General features: G+C 40.3%; 1 protein-coding gene across 3 annotated transcripts in view; it reads left to right on the plus strand.

The window, feature by feature from the left end:
* Nucleotides 1-17,180, plus strand: part of CUEDC1 (CUE domain containing 1) — a 1,479,154-nt gene that overhangs the window by 741,463 nt on the left and 720,511 nt on the right. The window lies entirely within an intron of this gene.

The raw sequence follows: 17,180 nt of genomic DNA on the forward strand, positions 1-17,180 counted from the left end.
TTTTGGAAACAGGGATGAGAATGCACAGTATGTGTATGTAAACGGTAACAAACTTGAAATATATGCCTGTGGCCATTTTGTTCTTTTTCTTTCTTCCGAGTCTAACACCAGAGGTTTACACAGAAGGTAACGTAACTTTTTTTTTGGGGGGGGGGTGAGGTGCACACTATTACCAGATATGATTTATGTATCCTTATAAACAGTTGTCTTTATTCTTTTTGCCAGCTGTCAAAGGAAAAAACGTCAAAGACCAATACACATAAGGTTCAGTTAAGGCACATTTAATAACTTGCTGCAAGGAGACAAAAACATGCAAATACAGGATTTTGCCTAACTACTAACAGGAAGCATGCTATTCTTATACTGTTTTACAAGACATGGCCTCCTATGGCTGACGTAATCAAACAACTTTCAGTATTATTCTACAGCAGATGTTACTCAGATTTTCTGCTCACATGACTAGATTTATGAGAAACTTTTGATAAAAACAACCTGGCCTTGGTGGGCACTAACCCGTTACAGGCTTCTATTGTACAGTGTTACATTTCAAGGTACTTTTCTAACTCAGATACAAGCAGATACTGATTGCAGTTCATATTTTCAAGCAGGCTTTGTTCTAATTATCTATAGCTTCTACAGCTGTGTATTTTCTCACAGCACAAGCGGAACTTCTTGTCTAAGTTTCATAACATTTATACAAGTAGTATTGTTCTATTCATTATTTTCCTAACACAGGCAGAAATCATCTGCTTCTCAGTAAATTTCCACACATAAGCAAAGATTTTAGCTGACAATACAAGGTCAAAAAGCATCTGCAGTTTGTACAGATTTATGCAGTATGAAATAGAATAAATGTGTTAACCCTTTTCAAACTCTAAATGCACTAAGCATATTACTAATACACACATTAATACATATTTTTCTGACATTTCCCCCCTATTAATACTTTTATTCTACTTTCAAAATAAGCATAAATGGTTTGTTTTATTCTCCTAACCTCTTCCCACTCAGGATTTGCAGTTAAGAGAGTCATTCAGTTTAAACATATGAAAGCATTTTCAATCTTTTAACAGTTCTTCACACTCAGTACTTTGATATAAGGTTTCAGAAACTGACATGTCTATAAAGTCTTTAATCAGTATTTTCATGCAGGGGATACCACAACAAACACATACTCCCAATAGGAGCATTCCTACACAAATGGCAATCAGGATGTTCATTAGGATGGTACCCCACCCCCCAAACCATTTCTGGAAAAAGTCCGTCAGTGGGTTTGGGCCTGGTTTGGTCATGGCCGACACTTGCTGAATTACCTCAAGATGATTGTCTATCTCGTGTTTATGGTCAGGAATATATGAACAGCATTCTTCTTGGATTAAAGCTCAAGTACCACCTCTCGCTGCTAGGGTGAAGTCGAGAGCCATGCGGTTTTGAAGCACTACAGTTCTCATGGCATTCAGTTCATCAGTCACCAATTCGAGAGCGGAAAAAGTTGCGTTGCTCATTACTTCGAGAAGTTTCGACAGTTTTCTCAGCTCCCAGATCGATTTCACTGCACCATATGCTGGTAATATGCCTGCCCACGATACAATGCTATCACTCAAGTCCATGTGTGTCAGTCCTTTGCCTATAGAATGATGGTCTTTCCAACGCGCATTGATTTATCCCACTGGATTTACAGGTTTCTTGACGACCTCTCGGACATTTCAAATTTTTCCTCGAGGCAAAACTGCAGTGTGTCGTATGGCTGGAAACAGGTAACCCAAAAAACAACTGCTGGACCAATTCTCAGGTAGCCATTTGTATGCCTTTCTGCCACACACAAAATAACAGTCCTCTACTTTAGTAGTAACCTTGCTATGAATATACACTCGCCCTGCATGAAATATTTTTCTATCAATTATAGACAGTTGCTTATAAAGAACAGAATTATGTTTTACTTCATCAATTGTTTTGTGTATCAATCCAAGAAATGAATCATAATTTGTATTACTGTAAAAATCTACATTGTTACCTTTAGTGTAACATTTATAAGGAACAGTCACATTGCAATTGCTCCAACCCACCTGAACAGTATCATTTTTATAAAAACACACAGTTCCCTTTTGTGGAACAGACAAGTGCAATGCTATTTTATCTTGTGATGTAATGGTTGAGGTATCATAAATCAAGTTTTCCCAGGTCTCATTGACCCCTAGGGGGACTGTAGTCATTAATAACCCCCCGCATGCTGTCGGTAAAGCTGTGCAAATCCAGGAATTCGAAACATTGAAAGTCTCAGCATACACATATTTAATTGCCTGGTAAGTGTTAGTTTGGATGCCAGCCTATGAGTAACGCTTCACGTTTATTCAGTTCAGTCTGTGTGGCTCGGAAAAGGAAAGGCCAGAACAAAAAGGTTATTGTCACTAGTACAGTTAACAGGATGATTATGCAATACTTCTGAGGAAAGGGTTGTTCTGCATTCCTGTTTCTTCTGGACTCTTATCATTTTTACTCTTGGCATGTGACAAGATTTTTGTCCAGTTCAAAGTTTTTCACTAGTTTGCAGTGCGTCAGGTGGATCCAGGAGGTGCGCTCCGCTGTCTTGACTGCAGTGGGTGTCGACAGAAGCACTTGATATGGACCTTCCCACTTTGGTGACGCCCAGATCCAGGTACCTGGAGGCACTGCCACTTCTGACGGTCTGGTTCATTCTTTATCTGAAACAGAATTTGACTGCAACAAATGTTTAGAATTTAACAGGTTTCTCATATACTCAGCTAGTGTACTGTCAGCTTCCTAGTCTGCGGGCATGAGAGATTTCCACTGAGGTATATAATAAGCCCTTCCAAATAGTTTTTCTAAAGGAGTCAATCCTTTTGCATTCGTAACAGTTCTCATGCTCAGCAGTGCCAGGGGCAGACAGTACACCCAATTTCTCTGTGTTTCTACTATTAACTTCCTTAGCTTATTCTTTAAAATCCCATTATGCCTCTCTACTAGCCCTGCAGATTGTGGGTGATGTGCACAATGATTTTTTAAAGAAATACCAAAATGTTTACTTAACTGTTGTATGGTCTGGTTTACGAAGTGTGTGCCATTGTCACTGTAGATCCTTTCCGGAATGCCGAATCTAGGGATGATTTCTTTAACAAGAACTTTTGCCACGGTTGCAGCATCTGGATTTTTAGTCGGAAAGGCTTCCACCCATCTGGAAAACATATCTACAATGACAAGACAATACTTCTTATTTTCACATTTGTTCAATTCTATGAAATCCATACAGATATTGTGAAACAGATACGGTGGTGTAGGGAAACTCCCTTGCTTGGGCTTTAACGCCCCTTGTGCATGATGTTTATTACAAAATTGGCACATCGAGCAGAATTTTTTGGAGTAATTTAAGAATCCATATGTCGTGAACACTTGGTTCACCAGCTGTACCATCCCCCCTGTTGAGACATGGCACTGCCCATGGCTCAACAAAGCTGCATATCTAAACAAATTAGATGGCAATATCGGTTTCCCTTCTTTAGAGATGTAAAGCCCTTTTTCGAGAATTGCTCCTCGTTTTACCCATCTTTGTTTTTCAACTTGCGTAGTAAGTGTTTGCATTGTCTTTAACATTTCTAAGTCTAAAAATCTCAGAGGGTTGTAATTCCTCATTCAAAAGAAGTACTTCTGAAGCTGCCTGCTTTGCAGCTGTATCAGCTCTCGCATTACCTTTTGAAATCCTGTCCTGTTGCTTGGTATGAGCTGTGCATTTACAAATAGCTACTTTCTGAGGTAACTGAATAGATTCTAAAAGATCTAAAATAAACTGTGCATGATTTATTGGTTTGCCAGTAGATGTTATCATTCCTCGATTTTTTCCACTGTTGCGCAAAAACATGTACAGTAGGAAAAGCATACTGGCTGTCAGTAAAAATGTTCACACATTTACCCTTTGCTAAGGTACATGCCCGTGTCAAGGCAATCAATTCTGCTGCCTGTGCAGATAAATTGTGTGGTAAAGTTCACTTCTATAATGTCAGTAACAGAAACTACTGCATATCCTACTAGGTTCTGTCCTGCAGGACCTCTTTTGCACGAGCCATCCACGTAGTATGTCACCTCGGCATCATCCAAGGGGACATCTGTGAGATCTTTTCTAGGCAGTGTCTTTTGCTCACTCACCTGCAGGCAGCTCTGTGGTGTGCCATCTGCAGGGGTTGGGAGCAAGGTAGAAGGGTTCAAAGTCATACATCGTTCAATTTTCATATGAGGTTGGCTCAACAATATAGTCATACAGGAAAGATGCCTAGCAGGGGAAAGATATGCTATCTTCTCTTGCAGTAAAATAATCGCAACTGCATGAGGCACTCTCAATGTGAGAGGGTGGAACAAAACTACTGAGGCCGAAGCCTGTACTGCCATTGCAGCTGCAACTACTGCTTGTACACAATGAGGTAAAGACCATGCCACTGGGTCCAATTGTGATGAATAATAAGCGATAGGGCGTTGCTTGTCCCCATGCTGCTGTGTTAACACTGATGTCATATAACCTTGCTTACAATCTACAGTTTGGAGAAAACATTTATGATAGTTTGGTAAACCTAAAACTAATGAGGACGCTATTAACTGTTTCAGTTTGCAGAAAGCAGATTCTGCTTCTGGTGTCCATTGTAACAAATCCTGTGCTGCCATAGGCTTTTTATAAATCAGGTTAGTCAGCGGTGCAGATTCCAAGGCATAGTTTGGAATCCAGCTCCGACAAAATTTATTCGAACCCGGGAAGGACATCATTTCCTTCTTGGTAGTGGGTTTTGGTGCTTGCAAAATCGCTACTTTTCTGTCCTCATCTAATGTCCTACCCTCCTTGGATATTACATATCCTGGGTATTTAACTTGTTTTTTTCCAAAGCTGCTGTTTATTTTTGCTTACTTTATGTCCTTCAGTGGCTAAAAATTGTAATAGTGCTATGGTACCTTCTTTACAATCTTGCTGGGTGGGGGCCGCCAGCAGTATATCATCAACATAAAGCAAAATCTGGCTACCTCTTGGTGGGGTAAATCCCGTCAAGTTGCTTGCCATCTCTTGTGAGAATATTGTTGGACTTTCACAATACCCCTGTGGTAGTCGTGTATATGTATACCTTTTCCCCTGAAATGTGAATGCAAACCAATACTTGCTGTCAGGGTATATCGGTATCGAAAAGAAAGCATTGCTGATATCTATCACAGAAAAATATTTCTGTTGAGGTTTTAAATCATTCAACAGGGTGTGTGGGTCTGACACCGTAGGTGCCCTTGGTATTACTGCGTCATTTACAGCTTGTAAATCTTGGACCATACGCCACTCCCCATTCGCTTTCTTAACAGGAAATAAGGGTGTGTTACATGGTGAATCAGGAGATTCCACCAGCACCCCTTCCTTAAGTAAAGCTGCTATAATAGGTTTGATTCCCACCTCTGCATCTTTTCTTAAGGGATACTGTCTTCTTTGTGGTCTAAATGCTGACTCTGGCGTAATAGTAACTGGTCCCGCTGTACGAATAAGTCCTACATCTGATTTTCCAGTTGACCAGAGAGTTTCTGGTATATTCTGTAAGGCATTCTCTTCCTCCTTCAATAGGAGTGCTAATCAGCTGTCCTTGCTAGACTGCAAGTGTACAGCTGGGTGGGTTTGAGTTATCCAATTCAACTTCTGCATTTGTATTCCCTGTTCTGACAGTTCTAACTCTGTCTGTTTTTCCCATCTCATGACTTTTTCTCCCAAGTCTACCCATTTTACATTTTTGTCCTTAGTTAAGCTAACATGTGGTAATCGATTAGATTTATAAAGTGCAAAGAACTCCTGGGGCAATGAACAGCTGACTACACTGTTCCCTTCTGTGTCCCAGTACAGATTACATAATATCAATCTGTTTGCACGATTTCTAAACAATTCTTGCTCATATTCCTTATCAGGTCCTGGTGTGTTACAATAATACAGAGTACAGTGCAACAGATGTTGTTTATCGATGTCAAGGGAGGGGAACTTGCTGATGGCTATGTTCATCAATTCTTTGGTCACTGCCCCTGGACCAGTCGTAACCAAGTCCTGGCTGTACCAATAAAACATTTTACCCTCCGTTTGCACTGCAAAGGAATCAATTTGTCGCTGTGCTTCCATACCCTGCATAGTCGGAACTACTGCTATACCAAATAGCTGCATAAGGTCTCTGCCCAAGAGGTTTACTGGGCATTTTGCAGAAACAACAATTTTGCTTTTCTGGGTCAATCCTGAAACAGGATCAGTTATTGCAATATTATGGGAGAGGGCCCCCGATACAGCTGTCCATTAGCTGCTTTCACTAGTATGTAATCAGGTGACTCTGAGTTTTCTGGCAGTTTGGAGGGATGTATCAGGGTCCGTGGTGCCCCTGAGTCACACAAGAATCTGATTTCCCTCCCTTCTACCAGGAGTGTAACTTCTGGTTTCGTGTCTGCTAAATAGAGCTCTAAGCTCAATAAAGCCAAATTCAATATTTCATTTTCTTCACTGTCCTTGACTTCCTGCACTTCCTCTATTTCTTCTGTCACATCCTCTACTCCCTCTATCACATTCTCATTTGTCCTCTCTCTGCTATCCCCTTCTAGTGATTCCTGACTATCATATAGTCAGTCCTCACCCTCCTTGTCTTCCGTGGTTGCCTTCTTGTTTTTCTTGCAATCCCTTGCCAAAGTGTCCCTTTTTACCGCATTTAAAACATTCACCCCTTTTCTTTCGCCCTTCAGAGTCCTCTGATCGCTGATCAGATTGTTTGTTTCCCTGGGCATTTCTCTTGTCCTTTTTCCCGAACTGTACTACATAAACTTCTGCTCCATCTTCTACAGAAAATACTTGGGCTTTCCTTTTGCCATTAAAATGCCTTTCGGCATGCCTAGCATATTCAAGTAATGATTGTAACCTGCTTGTACGATGATCTACCATGTGCTTTGTGATAAAGCTGCTTATGGGTGCAATACTGCCTTTCAAAAATGCATTCTTTAACTGCTGCTCATATGGGGAATCGTGTGTCTGATCTTCAGGAACCTGCATTCCACAGTGGTTATTAAAACATTCTAACAGTCTGGCATAATATCCGTCAACAGTCTCGCCTTCTTATTGGATGCATTGATTAATGCAAGTCCAGTCTGCCCTAGGCTTCCATTTCTCAGAGATTCGGTCTGTAAGACCTTTCACTCTGTTGTCTAATTCTGTGCTGCTATGTGGGAGGGGCCTGAGCGCAGCGTCACGGGGATTCCAGTCGCCACTAATCATGTGCCAATCTGGTCCCACAATTTGTCTGACTACTTTTTCTACCTCTTCTCCGTTTAAATTATAACTTAGCCTCATTCCTTGCAAATCTTCTAAAAACTTTCTAAAATTAACTTTTGGATGGGGAATTCCCTCAGTGGCTTTCCGGATGTCTTCCGGAGTCCAGGGTCTATACACTAGGATAGTTGGGTCCTGACCTTCTTGCCCTGCCTGAGGATTAGGCACTTCTATAAGTGGGCATATTTCTTCTTCACTCATAGATCGTGAATTCCTACTCATTTGATATAACTCATTGTCCCCTTTTGAGTTACCTGCCCGTGTTTGAGACCTGGTCTCGACGGGCTCTCTAATAAACGTTTTGCTTTTGTAGTGTCTACTTATGGTAACAGTGGGATATCGCGGGGGTGGACTAACTTGTTCACTTGCCTCATATTTTGGTAAGGGAGGCGGAGGGGCCGATGCTATTACTAAGTTGTTATCCTCCTTATCTAAAAACATTGCTTTTGAATTATTATTCTTTTGTTCCCTACGGTTTACTTCCTCAATCCACCTGTGTGCCTGAGGAATTCCTAATTGACGTTGCTTTTTAGCCGACCTTTGGAATCGGTTTTAAGCTGTTTGACAAGTTTGACAAGCGAAGATTTTTTCTAATTTACCGTCAAAGTCATACTTGTTAACCCATTTTGAGTAGTATTTAATATTATCAGCATGCTGTGACTGCATGTATTTCGCGTCTTCGGTTAACGGCGGATTTTGGGGTCTTTTTGTGCAATTATTGCCCATTCTGTTCTACCCTTTTAATCGTTACGTAACTCCTTATTTTTAACGTGGTACCACGGATTTTGTTATAGTCTCTTCAGAATGACTGCCTACCTGCTCTGTTTCCCTGATCTATGACAAGACAGTAATCTTTTTGTCCCTGACTTGTATAAACAAAGTATTAACAAAACAATACAAATCTAGTCCCTGATCTAAAACAGAAAAAAAGGTAGATTCACCTTACCTGAGCCTTCGTGATTGATCACCTGGTTCGAGTAAACCCGTCCTTCAGTCACAGATCAAAAAGTGGCTGGCCTCTTTTGTACGAAAATTCAATTGGAGGGCTTTTCAAATAAGAAGAACCGATGTGGTTTCTTCCCCGTACGGTTTCAAGCCACCTGGCCTGTCTGAAATGAGGCAAAGTGAGGGTTTCCGGTCCAAAGGACCAATCTGTCAAAGGAAAAAACTTCAAAGACCAATACACGTAAGGTTCATTTAAGGCACATTTAATAACTTGCTGCAAGGAGACAAAAACATGCAAATACAGGATTTTGCCTAACTACTAACAGGAAGCATGCTATTCTTATACTGTTTTACAAGACATGGCCTTCTATGGCTGACGTAATCAAACACAACTTTCAGTATTGTTCTACAGCAGATGTTACTCAGATTTTCTGCTGACATGACTAGATTTATGAGAAACTTTTGAGAAAAACAACCTGGCCTTGGTGGGCACTAACCCATTACAGGCTTTTATTGTACAGGGTTACATTTCAAGGTACTTTTCTAACTCAGATACAAGCAGATGCTGATTGCAGTTCATATTTTCAAGCAGGCTTTGTTCTAATTATCTATAACTTCTACAGCTGTGTATTTTCTCACAGCACAAGCGGAACTTCTTGTCTAAGTTTCATACCATTTATACAAGTAGTATTGTTCTATTCATTATTTTCCTAACACAGGCAGAAATCATCTGCTTCTCAGTAAATTTCCACACATAAGCAAAGATTTTAGCTGACAATACAAGGTCAAAAGCATCTGCAGTTTGTACAGATTTATGCAGTATGAAATAGAATAAACGTGTTAACCCTTTTCAAGCTCTAAATGCACTAAGCTTATTACTAATACACACATTAATACATATTTTTCTGACACCAACTTTGAACATTAATATTCTGATATATCTTATTTTTTCTTGAAAAGAAAAAAAACCCTAAAAGTAAATTTTTTCCTTGCTTGTGATTTTTGTTCTGGGCATTCCAATTAGTCCCATCCATTCAGTTACTTCTTGCAGCTTGCACTTGCTTTGAAGTCTCCAGACTCCACTGGTATAAAGGTAATTAACCTTTCTGAAAGAAATGTTCATTTCAGACCAGCAGTCATCACTGTAAGATCAGAAACATTGCATAATGTTTTAACTACTTGTGTATTTACGTTTGATGTCATTTAGCAAGAGATAGCTGGCTGTAAATGGGAAAGTTACTATATTTTCAGGCAGAAGTGCAACAGTGCTGTAAAATGACAGACTTCTTAATTTCATCTCATATAGAATAATATGTGAATTTTTTCATACTAGATTGACTACATCAAAAATAGCAGTGCTTTATATAGAACACTGTACATTTTTCAAAGGCATATCCTATGATCTATATGATTTTTATTTATTTTTTTTTATTTGGGCTTAAAACTCAAGTGCAGATATAGCTGTGTTATTTAATTTAGAGCATTTAACAGCCTACCAATTATCAAGTTATTAAAAAGCAAGTGCTTAAAGAAGTCAGATGTTCTAATGTTATATTCGTCTACATACATTTGTGGTTGGAGGCTATAATAGAAAAAAAGAGTAAGGGGTGAGCTCCCCAAATAAATGAAGATATCTTTGTAAATTTGTGTCTATCCTGTCCAACCTTAACATTCATGACAGTAAATGTTGTTTTAAATAAGTTAATGGTATTAAATTGACCAAGCCTGCTTTTTTAACATGAAATGGGACTGAAAATACTGGCATAAATTTTATTACATATTTGTTAATATGTAGCAGTGTCTGTGTCACAACAGGTAGCACACTTGCCTTTGGTGCAAAAGGTTGTGGGTTTTATTCCAACACCAAGTAGATGAATTATTTTGACTCTGCAGTGTAGGACAATTTTTATTTTCACTTCTGAGTGTACCACCCTTCAGATGAGATGTTAAACAGAGGCCCCATCTGCTTGAGTTGGTGGTAGCTCAGGTGGATGTAAAAGATCCCCACAGCCCCTATCAAAAAGAGTAGGGAACGTTCTCTAATGTCTTGGACAAACTCCCCCTAGTAGTGTAAATACCACCTTGGGTTTCCCTGAAAAGAGGCTACTGGTTTAGTAGGACTTAACCCAGTGTGCAAACGATACATTAAATAAATAAATAAGGTAACTGAATTGAATTGTTGGTTTGGCAGTTAATGCAGATGATTAAGGCTATGAGCTTTTAACAACCTTCTTCTTATATTGATTCACACAACCTCTGTTTGTCTGCTGTGTGACACTGAACAAGTCATTTAACCAGACAGTACTCTGGGACATTTGGGAAATTGGACTAGGCTCCTCAGTAGTTTCCTGAACTGCATAACTAGCGGTTGCCTATGAACTTAAATGGTAGGCCCTTTGTAACCATATGGTTCATGAATCTAAACTTAACCTACAACTCAGTACAAAGATTGGGGTATTCTGACGAATAACAGACTCCCTTCTCAGCAGCATTTCCACTGAGTTATCAGTGAATGGATAAAGAACACTCACCTGCATGGACTCTACTTTGGGAGTTGTAGAGGTCATTATCCATTTTAGATTTTGTTGATTAGATTAAGCTTGATTATTTTTTTCTGGAATCGTAATTCATTATCTAACTGAAGTATTTGGACTGAAGTGTGCAAGTACACTGCATATGATAATCTTTAGCATTGCGAATATTAACTGAACAAAATCAATGGAAAAAGAAATATATTTTTTACACAGACTAGCGTAAGCTTGGAATGAGCTACTTAGGAATATTAAAATTGTATATGCGATCAGTTCCAGGTACAGACCTGGTAATACTTGTATGGGAGAAATTTAGCTTTTATAGTTTCATGATAGAATGCCTATGACCTTAGGTTAATGAGCCTCATTGTTGACTATTGGTTAGTGTCCAGTGGAATGTGAGAATGCAAGCTCTAGAATCATGATTAGTAATGTATCAGGTGGAGTCGGATGGGTACAGTGGGGTGGGCTAAGTATATGTGATCTGTCTGAAGAAATTGGGTGATACCTTTTTTATTTTTATGAGTGATCAAGGACTTAATCCAGCCATCCAACTATCCATCCACAACCCCTTTTTCCCCATTTTTGCACATGGGGTCAGGGTGTCACCTCAACAGTGACAATTATCTAGAGCCAAAGTTTACACCATCGGGAAGGTAGCCCTGCCACAATAGTTCATCTGTACCACACCCTCGGCCACACACTAACACCTAGGTCCAATTTAGTGTGTCCAAGCCACCTACTGCATGTCTTTGAAATGTGGGAGGAAAGTGGAGCACCCAAAAGAAACCAACGCAAACACAGGGAGGAGATGTAGACTCTTCTGGAAATCAAATCTGCTTGAACACACCTTCCCAGATGGCATTCCTCACTCTGGAGAAACAAGGTTATTTGACAGTCTACTTCAAACTACTGGCCACAAAACCCCAGCTATCTGCAAGGAAAATACTGCAAGCCCTGGGGTTCATGGCCTCTTGCATTCTACTAATTCAATATGCAAGACTGCATATGAGGAAACTGCAATGGTATGTAAAAAGCCTATGGTGTCAATATTCTCAGGACCTGGAAACAATGATTTCTATCATTCCTTGTATGAAGACAGAGTTCCTTTGGTGAGCAGAGGCCTGCTACCACAACAAGGGACTCCCTTTCACTCTACCCCCTGCCACCCAACCCCTAACAACAGATGCATCAGACTATGCATGGGGGGCTCACATGGCAGGGCAGTGCATTCAGGGAAAATGGAACCCTAGACAGATGCACCTGCATATCAATCAAAAAGAAATGTTACCTGTACAGAATGCTCTGACAGTCTTCAAAGACCGTATTCTTCCAGGACAACTGTTAGTAAAGACAGACAACACCACAGTTATGTAGTACATAAACAAGCAGAGGGGAACCCACTCGTACCCTCTCTGCAGACTAGCCATGGCTCTGTAGAACACAGCCTTGAGCTACCAAGTACACCTACAAGGTCAGTTCCTGCCAGGCAAACTAAATTCACTGGCAGACGACTTAAGCAGAAATCTCATGGACCCACATGAATGGAAACTAGAACCCAAAATATTCAACCTCTTGAGGAACAAATGGGGGACACTAGAGATAGACCTGTGGGCCTCCCCTCAGAACTACCAAATGAACAAATTCTGCACAAGAACTCCCCGCAGTCAAGCTTGGAAAGTGGATGCTCTGTCCTTTACGTGGGAAAGCCTCTCGGTTTATGCCTTTCCCCCTCTGCCTCTCCTCTTGAAGGTTCTATTAAAGATCAAACAGGACAAGCCAAGGACAATACTAATTGCACCAGACTGGCCACACCAGCACTGGTACCCACTCTTGCGCAGTATGACACTGCTGCAACCATGGCACCTGCCTCAGACCCCTTCCCTGCTGTCTCAGCAGGTGGGCCAGATTCTGCACCTTCAGCTTCAAACCCTGAACCTTGCAGCCTGGCTAATTCCTTGAGCTCTCCTCTAGCATCCCCTCAGTAAGCAGGTGCTGGATGTCATTCTGGAGGCAAGGAGGCCTAGTACTAGAAAATCCTATGCTGAAAAGTGGAAAAGATACTTGCTGTTCCTGGAGCCAAACTCAGGGGATGGGCACAACGGTGCCCAGCTAACCTCATATACTTCAGTACTTAACAGAAATGCTCCAAAAGGGCCTATCCTTCTCGTCAATTAAAATTCATGCCTCTGCCATTTCAGCACATTATAATACTGAGCCACCCATCTTTTCTCACCCCTTGCTAAAACAATTCCTTAGAGGGGCCAGAAATTTAAGACCCCCCAGGAGAGCTCCCACTCCAGCCTGGGATCTTAACTTTGTATTGGAAAAGCTCACTCCCCCCCCCCCCTGTGAGCCAGCTGCAACAGCAGAGTTGAAATTCCTTTCTTGGAAAATAGACTTCCTTCTAGCCATCACTTCAGCAAGAAGATTGTCCAAATTACAGGCCCTCATGGCAGTGGAACCCCTTCATTATCTTCCATGTGGACAGGGTTTCCCTCAGGACTAATCCTTCCTTTATGCCCAAGGTGGTGTCTAGTGTGGCCCTAAATCAGTCCATTCATTTGCCTACTTTTTCCCTAATCCACAAAACAAAGGGGAACAAATACTGCACACTCTGGATGTGTACACACAACTTAGATTTACTTGGACAGGACTAAGCCTCTCAGAAAATCTGAACAAGTGCTAGTTGGCTTTGCTGCAGGGGCAGAGGGGAAGGCCATTTCAAAGCAAACCATTTCCAAATGGATAGCCCATTGCATTAATTTCTGCTACAAGCACTATGGAAAACCTACGCCACAGGGGGATAAGATCACAGGGGGATAAGATCACATTCCACCAGGGCTGCATCTACCTCTGCGACTTTTCTCAGAGGAGTCCCTACCAGGGACATCCTAGAAGCTACTACCTGGAGCTCTGTACATACCTTCACCAAGCATTACCACATGCCTGTCTTTTCTAAATCCAGAGCTGGATTTGCCACTGCAGTATTGCAGGGCTTAATAGCTGGCTCTAATGCTCTTTAACTTCCTCCTCCCTTCCGTAGCTTTGGGAATCAACCCAAATGTGATGACTGCAACAGTGAAACAAGAAGAACATAGTGCAGTTGTGTACACTTACCATAAATGTAGATGTTCGAGTGTATTCACTGTTGCAGTCCTGGTTACCCTCCCCCAACCCCCTGACTTCTCTTGGCTCTACATTTCCTTCTTGTTTGGTATATTTATTTTTTCTGGTGTATTTGCTTTTTGATGGGGGTGTACCATACCATATAATTACTTCCTATTGTGGGGGCACCTGACATCTGGGGCAAGAAAAACTGATGTAATGGCGTCGGCTGCATGTTTTATACCCCTGACGACCTGACCTCATGGAAGAAGTCAGCATCCGGCACAGAAATCCGAAGACTCTGGTATTCAGGCCGCCTGAGGGCTACCTGCAGGCAGATAATCCAAATGTGATGACTGCAACAGTGAATACACTCGAACATCTACATTTATGGTAAGTGTACACAACTGTACTTTGTGTATCACTTCAGAAACACTCCATCAATTGCTAGTTAACATCTGTATTTTTAATCACTGTTTTGGACTAAATGCTGAAGTATAGGTTTGGAAATCTGAGAAGGAAAACAAGCATCTTTAACGTGCTGTAGCAAGCAAGAAAAAATCCTTTTTATGTGTAATTTTGTGGCGAGAGGTATTTGTATCCTTTTTATAACCTTGCAGGAGCATTTGTTGTTCAGGATGACTTGCAGTACTAACTGCACAGCAGTGTAGGCCGTCTCAGTTAGTGGCCTTGTAATAACAATTCAAGGCTCAGAACATAGCTCAGACTGACACTGGAGTACAAGGGGGACCTTGTTGACCTCTGTTCTGTAAACGCTGCAGCCAGGAAAAAACAGCTTGCGCTCTTCCTTGCATTTAGATCGAGTTTAATAAGAACTGAGTAGCACTAGCATAGATCAGTTGCATGTATGCATGCAAAACATGTATGTATATATTTCAACTTTCCATGTGCAAGTTATTTATTACTTTTATTGTGGATCACCAGAGGTCAGTGTATCAATCCAAAAGTTGTGTGTGATTAGACTGTGTTGCTGCTATGGTCTGTTTATTTAGTCCCATCTGTTGTCTGGCTCTCCAGCTGACACATTGGACTTAGTATCTTTAATTGTTATCTGTAACTGTTTACCTTGCAGACCCAAGGTGCAGGGTTTGATTGTCACATGGGGTAATTGGCTAGGCTTAAATGGCCCACAAGGGCAGTTAGCCTAGTACTTAATCTATCTAATCTTAGATTATCTATCTATAATCTAAGTAGCCTGTAAAATAAATATACAATCTTGGATTATGTAATCTTAGATTATCTATCTATAATCTAAGTAGCCGGTAAAATAAATATACATACATATATATATATATATATATATATATATATATATATATATATATATATATATACATATACACACACACACACACACACACACACACACACACACACACACACAGACGGGGGGGGGGGTGCAGTCCCTGACTTGGGTGGGTTTGGTTGGTGGTGTGTGGTTCTGGTGTAGTGTTAGCCAAGTGCTTCTTTTCCCTGGTGAAATATTTTTTCGATGTGAACATTCGCAGAACTATACATTCGGTGGTTTTGGGTTGAAGATAAAAGGTCTGCAGAAGTGAACCTTTGGCTAGTGATATAGACCTGGTGGGGAGGAGGTGTTTTTTTACATTTTGATTATTTTTTCATATTCCACCTATGTGTAATATTTACTGAGGGGCTTATGCTGTTATGCAAAATTAGCCATTGAACAGTCCCTCAAATTCCACACAGAAACTTTGAAGCTATTCTATTCACAAGGTATTGCTAGAAAGAATGTTCAATTCTTGGTGAGCAATACCCACACCTCTGAATAAAGAATAACTGAACCATTCCACCTCTGCAATATTTGGTATGATCTGAAACAGGTCATACTCTAAATCCTTTTCAACACTGTCCTGAATATCCTAAATATTTTCTCAATTGTTAGTGATTCCATACCTCAGTCTGCAATTAGTGGAACAAGGGGTGAGGGCAGCTGTATTACTGTCACTTCACTGCAAATGAAAGTGAAACAAAACCACTAGATTTAGAAAGTCCTGGCTCCCTCTTCTGACTGTACAAAGCAAGACTTTTTCCCACAATAGTGCATATAATAGAAAAGCTACCTACAGGTGCAGTATTTCAAGAAAAATCCCAGATAAAACCAGTAAAAGTATTAATTGGTATTTTAACATGAGGCAGTACATGTACTACAAGTCAGTCCTCTTGACTCATTGAACAAAAAAAAACTTAAATGGATACCTTGTTATTATGTTAATAGAACATTCACATGCAAAAAGATGCTAATAATTATCTAAAAAGAAAGATATTGCAGAATTTTCATTTTCTTGTACAACATGTACTTCTGTCCATTAAGAAATGTTATTTTGCCTACATTTTTAACAGAAAGCTTGAATACAGAAAATGGTCATATGTCACTACACTAACTGGTAACCTGAGAACCTGTAAATTATTAATAGTTACAATCATAACTACAAGTAAATCACATATAGGAAAGCAAGGATAATCACAGCTGCTGTGGATACAAAACAGCTGCTTAGGCCCTTCTGACTTGCCATCCTCCCACCCTAGTTAGTACATATTTTATTCACTAAACATCTTTAACTACTACTGCCAAATTTCAACTACATTACAGGCCAGCTTTGTCTGGAAAAAAATGTTATTTGTAAAACAGTTGTGCTTGTGGCAGATTTTCATGTAAAGTATGGTCAGGAAATTCATGTTTCTCTATCTGTGCAAAATGGAGGGTACCTTTTACTGACTGAATACAGCTGTCTAAAACTATTATAAGGAGGGGGAATTTTCCACCTACAAGGCCCATGTTGCCTAAACCTTGACATTTACAGAAATGTATCATATTCTCAATCACAAGGATCAGTACTCTGCATCGAGAATTGTTTTAATTTTAGGATGTGTTTTTTCTGCTTCCATATTATAGTTCCTATGTTTCTGAATGCTTATTTGATTTTTGAAGTCAAAGAATGTGTCTGTAAAATGTAACAACTCATTTTATAGCGCTTAAAATGTTGTCACCCATTGCTGATAGAATGTTGTGACATTTTGTGCTCCTAGTATGTCTGCATTTCCTGCGCAATACCTATAACCCAAGAGTACCTGTAATACAAGAAAAGCTGTTAACATAGTAGCAGTCCCTACAACACGGTGCAGATTGCCATTTAGACTTTCTACAGGCCCCGTCCTGTATTCCCATTTACAAATTAGCATGCAGTGCTTCCAGGCCATTTTATATCGACCAACTGTCAGTTTGAGATATG

The sequence above is a fragment of the Protopterus annectens genome, chromosome 13.part0 (assembly GCF_019279795.1).
Source record: "Protopterus annectens isolate FY-2018-M chromosome 13.part0, PAN1.0, whole genome shotgun sequence".
NCBI classification, from domain to species: Eukaryota; Metazoa; Chordata; order Ceratodontiformes; family Protopteridae; genus Protopterus; species Protopterus annectens.